We start from the raw sequence: 9,715 nt of genomic DNA on the forward strand, positions 1-9,715 counted from the left end.
GAGGAAGAGGTGAGGAGAGGAGGAGAGAGGAGGAGGAGAGGAGGAAGGGTGAGGAGGAGAGGAGAAGAGAGGAGGAGGAAGGGTGAGGAGGAGAGAGGAGGAGGAGAGGAGGAGAGAGGAGGAAGAGGAGAGGAGGAAGGGTGAGGAGGGGGGAGAGGAGGAGGAGGAGAGAAGAGAGGAGAGGAGAGGAGGAAGAAAAGGAGGAGGAGACAAAAATGAATCATGACAACAAAGCTAGACAGACAGAATGCTTCCACCATTAATCTGAACAAATACATACAGTAACATACAACGCACAGGTGGTGTAAAAAAACATTAGAGCTTAGAGTAAAACCACCCAACATACACATTATTATATAAATTCACACATATGTCATACATGTATGTACAGCCACATATACACTTCACACACATTTTATTGCACCATCATACTTTTAGTTGCACAATTTTATGTTTAGTTGCACCATCATACTTTAAGTTGCACAATAATACATTTAGTTGCACCATCATACTTTTAGTTGCACAATAATACATTTAGTTGCACCATCATACTTTTAGTTGCACAATAATACGTTTAGTTGCACCATCATACTTTTAGTTGCACAATTATACGTTTAGTTGCACCATCATACTTTTAGTTGCACAATTATACGTTTAGTTGCACCATCATACTCTGTGTGTGTGATGGTGTGTGATGCTGGTGTGATGGTGCAACTGAACTTTTAGTTGCACCATCGTACTTTTAGTTGCACAATCGTACTTTTAGTTGCACAATCATACTTTGTGTGTGTGATGGTGTGTGATGCTGGTGTGATGGTCATACTTTTAATTGCACATCAGACGTTTGATGCCACCATTGCCCTTTTGATTCCATTGCACTCTTGACCGCTCCACCTCACGTTGCCCCGCTCCACCTCACGTTGCCCCGCTCCACCTCACGTTGCCCCGCTCCACCTCACGTTGCCCCGCTCCACCTCACGTTGCCCCGCTCCACCTCACGTTGCCCCGCTCCACCTCACGTTGCCCCGCTCCACCTCACGTTGCCCCGCTGCTCCTCACGTTGCCCCGCTCCACCTCACGTTGCCCCGCTCCACCTCACGTTGCCCCGCTCCACCTCACGTTGCCCCGCAGGCGGTTTGCTCTCAGCAGTAACTTCCCTTCACATTCTGCCTCTTCTCTTCCAGCTGAACGGGAGCGTCTGCGTCTGGAGGAGGAGAGGAGGAGAGAGGAGGAGAGCAGGAGGCTGCGGGAGATGGAGGAGGGAGAGAGGGAGGAGTTCCTCCGCAGGCGGGAGGAGGAGGAGGAGGAGAGGAGGAGGAGGGAGGAGGAGAGGAGGAGGAGGGAGGAGGAGGCCGTCCTGCAGGCCGCCGAACAGGCCAGACTGCAGGCCCAGCTGCTGCAGAGGTACCTGTGTGTGTGTGTGTGTGTGTGTGTGTGTGTGTGTGGTGCGTGTGTGTGTGTGTGTGTGTGTGTGTATGTGTGTGTGTGTGTGTGTGTGATAGGGCTGCAACTAACCATTATTTTCATTATCGATTAATCTATTGAGTATTTTTACAAAATTTGTCAAAAATAATAACAAATGTCCATGTCAGCTCAGAGTCCAAACTGGTTCTTCAGATTTCTTCCTCAGTCTGACCAGCAGCAAGAAAACAAAGTATCCATTTAATAAAGAGATGAAACAAATCTTAAATGTTTGGTATTTTTACTGATAAATGACTAAAACAAATAATGGATTATCAAAATTATAATCAATTGATTTTCTGTTGATCGACTAATCGACTAATCGTTTCAGCACCAGTGTATGTATGTGTGTGTGTGTGTATGTGTGTGTGTGTGTGTGAGTGTGTGCATGTGTATATGCTTCTCTGTGAGTGTGTGTGTGCTTCCTTAAACTGGAAGTTAGAAATATCAACCTTTAGATTCTGCTATTAGACTGAAGTTAAAATGCATTAGAAATGAATTCCCCCCTCCCTCTCTCCCCCCTCCCTCCCTGTCTTTCTCTCTCCCTCTCCCCCTCTCTCTCTCTCCCTCTCTCTCTCTCTCCCTCTCCCCCTCTCTCTCTCTCTCTCTCACCCCTCCCTCCCTGTCTCTCTCTCTCTCTCTCTCTCTCTCTCTCTCTTCCCTCCTCCCTGTCTCTCTCTCTCTCTCTCGCACCCCTACCTCCCTGTCTCTCTCTCTCTCTCTCTCTCTCACCCCTCCCTCCCTGTCTCTCTCTCTCTCTCTCTCTCTCTCCCCCTCTCCCTGTCTCCCCCCCCCCCCCCCCCCCCCCCCTCCAGACAGAGGGCGTTGCTGCAGCAGCAGTTGTCCTTTAACCGGAGTCTCCTGTTGGAGGCAGGAGGTCTGGAGAAAACTCAAGAAGTCTCCAGACCCTGGGTCTGCTCTTACTTCACTCTGTTACAGCTGCTGGGTCTGAATCCACCTGAAACCGACCCCATGACCCCTGACCTTTGACCCCTGAAGACTGAGGATTTCTGTTTAGACAATGGCTCTAGTTCTTTTTCACACTGTTACAGCTATTAGGACCAATGAGAGCAAAGCTCTGTGTAAAACTCCTACAGAGAGTTCAGGCTGATGTAGTTTTGCAGCTGTAAAGCATTTGGTCTGTGAACTGGATTTGCAAAAAACGCCAAAATAGTCAAAAAAAGTCTTACTAGCTGTACTATGTTTTGTTCAATGAGATACAAAACTTCAACTAACATATCTGTGAATTTTCATCTTTCAGTTACTTTTTAGATCGATTGTTGCTCGTGAAATGCTAGAAGACAAAAGAGGACGACAACAGTTGTTAGCGAGCTACATATCTGGCTGTTTGATGTGATTAGTTAAATATATGAACAGTAACAGCTATAGTAACTGTTCAGTGCAACACTATGAAAATATGAATAATTTGAATGTACAGTCAGGAGATCAGGAAGAGGTCAGGAAGTCGCTCATCAGTGCTGAGCAGTTCCAGATGATTAGCATTCTGTTAGCAAATATCAATATTAAAAAGTAACTAACAGATCAAGGCAGCTTTATTTGTAAAGCACATTTCATACACTGAGGCAATTCAAAGTGCTTTACAGAGTAATAAAAAATACAGTAAAGGTAAAAAATGTACAATTAAAAAGAGCAAAAGAACAGACAAGAGACTCACAAGATAAAAGACTTAAAAAGTAAACTAGTGCAGTTCAAATCAATCAATCGAAAGATAAAAAAAAAAAGACAGTGCAAGAGTGAAAAGTGCATTAAAATCACATTTAAAAGAAATAAAAAAGATATAAATAAATAAATATAACAGTGCAGATGAGTGTTGCCCTAGATTTCTTAAAAAGCCCTGGTGAACAGAAACGTTTTCAGCCCTGATTTTAAAAATTGTAAAGAAAGCTGATGCTGGATGAGTTTGACCCCTGGAACAAAACACAGTAAATCTGCTGTGTCTCCGTTCAGCACAGATATTATTTTTCAACATCATTTCATAAAAAGTTGTGAAATGAACAAAAACTCTGAAACTCAGATTTCACCGGCTGTGGACACAAATTTGACATTTTTGGCATTTTTTTTGAAAAGCCCATTCAAAAGTGATGTACTACCTGTGTTATATTATATTACCTGTATTACTTAGCCTTCCTCTCAGCTGCTCGGTTGCCTAGCGATGAATCTGACTGGTATTCATTTATAATCCGGTCATATTTGTACGTCGTTTATGAATGTTTGTTACAGCGCTTCTTTAGCCCCCCCCCCCCCCCCGGTCGAATCCAGTGTTTTAATCCACTCTCTTTATCCCACTTTTTGTTGTATTTTTTTCTGTATTTCACCCACTTATTAGTCCCTGGCATTGTTAGCGAAGTAGCTAAAGAAACTCGCCATTATTGCGGGATTTTGTCACTTTGATTGAAAATTAAACGTCTGTCTCACTCATTTTTTTCCCCTCCCACATTCCGCGAAAAACCTGCTCTACTCTGCCTCTGATTGGCTAGTACTCGTTGCCATCAGGGTCAGAGCCAATCAGAGGCAGAGTAGAGCGGGTGGGAAAAAAAATAACGACCACATGGTGCCCTCATCTTTATAAATGTAATATATTTTATTATTATGTTTGGAAATGTAAGAAGTTTCTAAGTTTCTAAGTTTCTTTATCTATGATCCATTAAAGCAACAGGGTTGATGAGTTTAGCTAAACAAGCCTCGCCATAAAGAAGAAAACAGTTGAAAACTGCTGAAAATGTGACAGATCACACATCTTTCATTCCTCCATCTTCTTTGTGATGAAACTTCCTGTGTCATTTGATGAATGTTTGTTTATTTTAAACAGACATTTACAGTAACAGCAAATACATTTTGTAAATTGACCAAATTTTCAACCATTAAGGCTGAAAAAAAAAAACAGTGGGAGATTAAAAGGAAAAAAAAATCAACAATTTTTCAATCAGAAGTTGCATAAATGGACCTGGGGATGTGAAAATCAATAATAATAATAAAAAAAAACACAATGTTTTTTTACTGCAATCCTGTTGTCTTTATGTTATGCAAATTGTCCTCTATATGCTGCGTTTCAGTCAAAGTTGCAGAAGTCCGAATTTTCCAGCTGGTAGTTTGTATTTTCGACTTCGGAAAAACCAGGAGAGAAACATCTAGAAGAAAGACTGACAAGAAGAAGCTCTCAGAAGAAGAAAACAAAACTCTGAAGCCCTTTGACTCAGGGGATCAAGGAGCTTCACGGCTTCCTAAAACTTTGGAGGCTGTGAGTTAAAGCCTGAGGAACTTGCTAAATGTTGAAAGCCGACATCCAGAGGAAAAGCTCTGAGAAAACAAGCTGAGGGACAGACTGACCCAGTGGCTCCAACAGGTGGGAGGCGGTGCGAACGATTTAAAGGTCTGGGTTCAGGCTTTGGTAGTGGTTTTTGAAAGCCAGAGTCCTGAGCTCAGACCTCAAAGCTCAGAGGAAAGACGCACAGAAGCACTTTGAGCGCTGCATGTCTTCATGGAACTTTAAAAGGTTTCAGCTTCAAGCCGGGTTAGCAACTTTTGAAAGCCGACACCCAGAGGAAAGACAGAAAGGCTTTCTGAAAACACATCCAGGGGCAGAGTGACCCAACAGCCAGGGCCGGTCTTACCATTAGGCAAAGGTAGGCGACTGCCTTGGGCCCCGGCAGCCAGAGGGCCCCCAAAAAAGACAAGAATACAACTAATGTAAACTTATTTTTAATCAATATAAAATAAATGTACTTTTTGTTACAATAAATTACTTCAATCTTCAGTCATGGTCACCCACCCTAATCAGTCAGGCTATAGTGGGTTATTCCACTTCTAGTGCGATTTTGCAAACTTGTCTACTATTTTGTGACTATTTCGGTACTTAAGCAAATTTTTCTTGCCACTGCATCAGTTGCTGAGAGAGAAGTAACACCCAAAAGAAAAAAAGCAAGCTACACAAATGTTGCAGAAAAACAACAACAAGTGCCCTTGCATGCAGAGTTTTCTCAGCCCCAACTTGATGGTAATATGTAGAAAGGATGGATTAAAAAGGGAGAGGGTTGGGGTTTCAGGGGGCCCCATGCTTGCCTTTGCCTGGGGCCCCCAAAATCACTAAGTCCGCCCCTGCAAATAGCTCAAACACTACATGGAAGTTTGGAGCTTGTGGGTTCAAACCTGAGTCGGTCGGTGAATTTTGAAAACAAACACCTCGAAGAAAGAGTGAAAAGCTGTGAGAGAAGCAGTGCGAGTGTGAAGGGACCCGGTGGAGCGACGGACCGACCACGAAACCGTCTGGGGAGGACGGGCAACGGGTTCGATTCCCTCTCTGTCACCAGTAACTGAAAAGCCAAAACCCTCTCATTCCAGAGAGCTGTAAAGACTTTTTACTACCGAATTTTATTGGCATGTCAGGTTGCGTTGAGTTTTAAAAAATGGAATTCTTTTGGCCAGACGGGAGAACCAGTTTGTGTAAGTAATGTCAACGATGCATCAAATATCTGTGTTTATATACACTGTATTAATTAGCCAATTATCTCTGTGACAGCCTATTAGGAGTCAGTATGTACTTAAGCATATATGTGGAGATGCTTATCACTGTGGGAGCTTTGTAATCATCGCCCATTAAGTTATACTGCAAACCGGTTTCAGCAAGAACCTCCTGCTTCCTGTCAGGAATCGAACCGACAACCGGGGACTATGGATCAGTCTCTGTTCGTTAGTTTGTTAGTTAGTTAGTCACACTGTAATGTTGACTTTGTGCCGCTAGGGGGCGGCATTGACAATGAATGGGGACTCAGTGGTAAAGCAGGTCATACAGTTAAAGTTATCATACAATGTGGGGGACAATGAATGGGGACTCAGTGGTAAAGCAACACAGTTAAAGTTATCATAGGTAACATAACAGTCTCCACACGCTACACACTTGGAGACATCAGACTGGGTTGATGTGTTGAAGTGAGAGTCAAACCTCTAACCACAAGACACTGTAGTTATTGTCCAGTTGTTGGACTGTTGTTCTGTTATTGCATCATCACTGCACTACCACTGTGCCTCAGTGTTCACTACTTATATCATATTACCACTTACCTACTGTGCAATACCATATATCACTTATCATTTAGCATTTATATTATTCATAACACTAACACTCCTGCTGTTTATATTGTATATTGTATTATAAATTGTATTGTAGTGTACATTGTGTAATGTGAGGATTGTATTTATTGCGTATTGATCTCATATTTTGTACTGTATTGAGTAAAAACAGGACAATTACAGTTACTACATTTCAAGATATAACTTGTAAACCTAATTCTGAGGAGAGTAGGCAACAGAAATATATGGTCAATCTGTCCTTTCATTGTCCCATACCAAAATGCAAATACAATTTCACTCATATTTAAAGTTCACTCAGCAATCACTGACTGACCCAAGGGTGGAACTACATCACTGGTGGGACAACATGTTTACTGTCTGCTTGTTTATTTATGCATATGAATGTTCTGACTTCTGACAAAAGAAGTGTGACTAGTATTTATTTAGTCACTAACAGAACCTCACTAGGAAATCTGCGCTGATCTTTCTTTCAATTGATGGTAAAACATCCTTTCATCCATCAGATGAAGCTATCGGAAAAAAGTATAATTTTAGTACTGCTACTGATTTGGAAGTGGCTCTGACCTTTGACCTTCTTACTGTTGGTTGCTTGTAATGCTGATGATCGAAATGGAAACTTTTCTCTCTACTGTTGACCTCTGTCTCTGTGGATAAGAGCTTCAGCTAAACTGATTAGATGAAACTGGAAAGATCTCTGTGGGGAACGATGCCTAAAATGTAAATTGTGAATGAATGAATGAATTCAATCAATGTTTGAATGAATCCCATCCCACATAGGATTACATGACACAATTACAACAAATACAACAACATATAAGACACAGAGTTATAGCATAAAGACAGCTAATATAATACAAAGCAAATGCTTATACAGCATGTTTTCTGAGTGTCCATGCGTTTTAAATAGTCCAAAAAAGCAAACCCTTCCAACTTTTTCATTTCCAAATCTTCCATCGATAAATAATCAAGATTTTCTCTGCTGATCTCATTAAACAAATCAATTCTGTGATCATGATACAAGAGACAATATAAAACAATGCATTTCATTTTCAATTTCATTTAACCCACATAAATGACCAAACCCGTTTATCAGTGCTGACATAATGTCCCGTTTAAAAATGTAAAGGCAATATTCCGGACCTGGAACGGTAAACAAGCTAAATGGTAACATGGTAATGGTGATATAATATGATGCCTTCACTGCCCAGTCCTCACATAGGAGCTTCCAGCAGCCTCAGAGTGTGACTGACTCTGCAGTTTACTGTCCAATACTCCAGAGAAAGGCCCAATCATCAGGCTTCTGTTTGGCTCGGCGTTCGGCTAATTATCTGATTATTCCTGCAGAGCGCTGCCAGAGATCGCATTGCATCTCCAGGGTTTATTGAGATTAAGTCAGACTCGGCGTGTGCAAGCCCAGCAGATTGAGATCCAGCTCTCCCTGGACCCGAACCAAGGCCGTTCAGAGAGGAGAGGAGGAGAGAGGAGAGAGAGAGAGAGAGAGAGAGAGAGAGAGAAGAGAGAGAGAGAGATCTACAGGAGCTTCTACTGCAGGAGGAAGACTTAGACACAGTGAGGAAGAAATAAAACAGAGGTAAGAAACACAGCAGAGCTTGTAATGCATGTGACTGTGGGAACAAGTGATGGATGTGAGCTGCACTGCAAAAAAAACCTCCATCTTAACAAGTCGTTTGGTCTCTTATCGAGTCCTGAAACTGTAATTTTCTTAAAATAAGTGAAAAAAATCTGCCAGTAGTGTTAGATAATTTCCAACACAAATCAACTTGTTTGAAGAATTTAGTAGAATCAAGTTCATTTTCTTGACAGCAGTGCAGGGATCTGCCTTATTCTCACTGGTTTCAACAGACTGACATTCATTTATAATGCAATACTAAGATTGTTTTATGTTCTTTGTGTTTGTGTGTGTGTAATATTACTTCTATTTTTCGTGTGTGTGTGTGTGTATGTATGTATATGTGTATCGATGTATTTGTACGAATGTATGTACTTATGTGTGTGTATATTTGTGTGTATGTATATACATATACTGTATATATGTGCATATATATATATATATACATATATATATATATATATATATATATATATATATATATATATATATATATATATGTATATACAGTATATGTATATATTCTAGTATTTCTTTTTTCTATGTGTATTATTTTTAGCCGTGTCTCATAGCTCTTAATGAGTGGTCCTCAACCTTCTTTTTTTACTGTTTGTTTTTTACTGTTTGTTGCCCTGTTTGTTGAGGAGTGACACGTAAATAAAAAAATATCTATCTATCTATCTCATTTGAAGCTGCATTGGAAACAAGTGGAGTTATCTCTCCTCACTGCAGAATGTTTCTCTTGGTTTAAGAAAAACATTAAAGTGAAATGAATAAGAGACTAAATGACTCGTTAAGATGGAGGTTTTTAGCGGTGTGAACACTGATCGGTCTGACTGCATGTGCTTTCTCCTTGTTAAAGAGCAGTGCCAGAGATAATAATCATGATAACAATGATAAATATGATGGTAAACAGTTTGATGTCATGTAGTAAACTCAGAAAATGAACTAGGTTGAATTAAAATATGTGGTTTCATCAGCCTGTTTGTTTATCTAGTACTAAGGCGTAAATTGACATTTTTCTTAAAACGAGTGAAGAAACCTGCCAGTGGGAGAGCTGATAACACTTAACCTCTTGTACCCTGACTTAACCCTTAAATTTCCCCTTAAGCTTCAAAGTTAGAAAAAAAAATCCTAATTGTACAACAACATCACATCCATATTATATATATTATATATTATATATTATACACTTATTCTTGTAATTCTAGGAGTATATCCTTCAGTAACAATATGGAAAATATCATGACATTGATCAAACTCAAGAAATCTCTCCAACATTTTCTGCTGTACTGATGTTAATATGGAATTTATACAAAAAACAATTAGTTATTTGAATTCCTGAATAAATTCTCTACAAATCCATGTGATTATATGTGTCCTAGGGTTTTTATTGACTTTTCCAAAATAAACAACAGACAAATATTTTTCTAAAAATGAAATGATTCACTCTACTGCGAGTGCCACCCATGACACAGTTTTCAGTGTAGAATTTTATAACAACATTTGATGAAA

This window comes from Centroberyx affinis, unplaced genomic scaffold, assembly GCF_046629955.1.
Source record: "Centroberyx affinis isolate AG114_WGS23_722 - 3 ecotype Tasmania unplaced genomic scaffold, CSIRO-AGI_Caff_v1 ptg007378l_1, whole genome shotgun sequence".
In the NCBI taxonomy this organism is placed as follows: Eukaryota; Metazoa; Chordata; class Actinopteri; order Beryciformes; family Berycidae; genus Centroberyx; species Centroberyx affinis.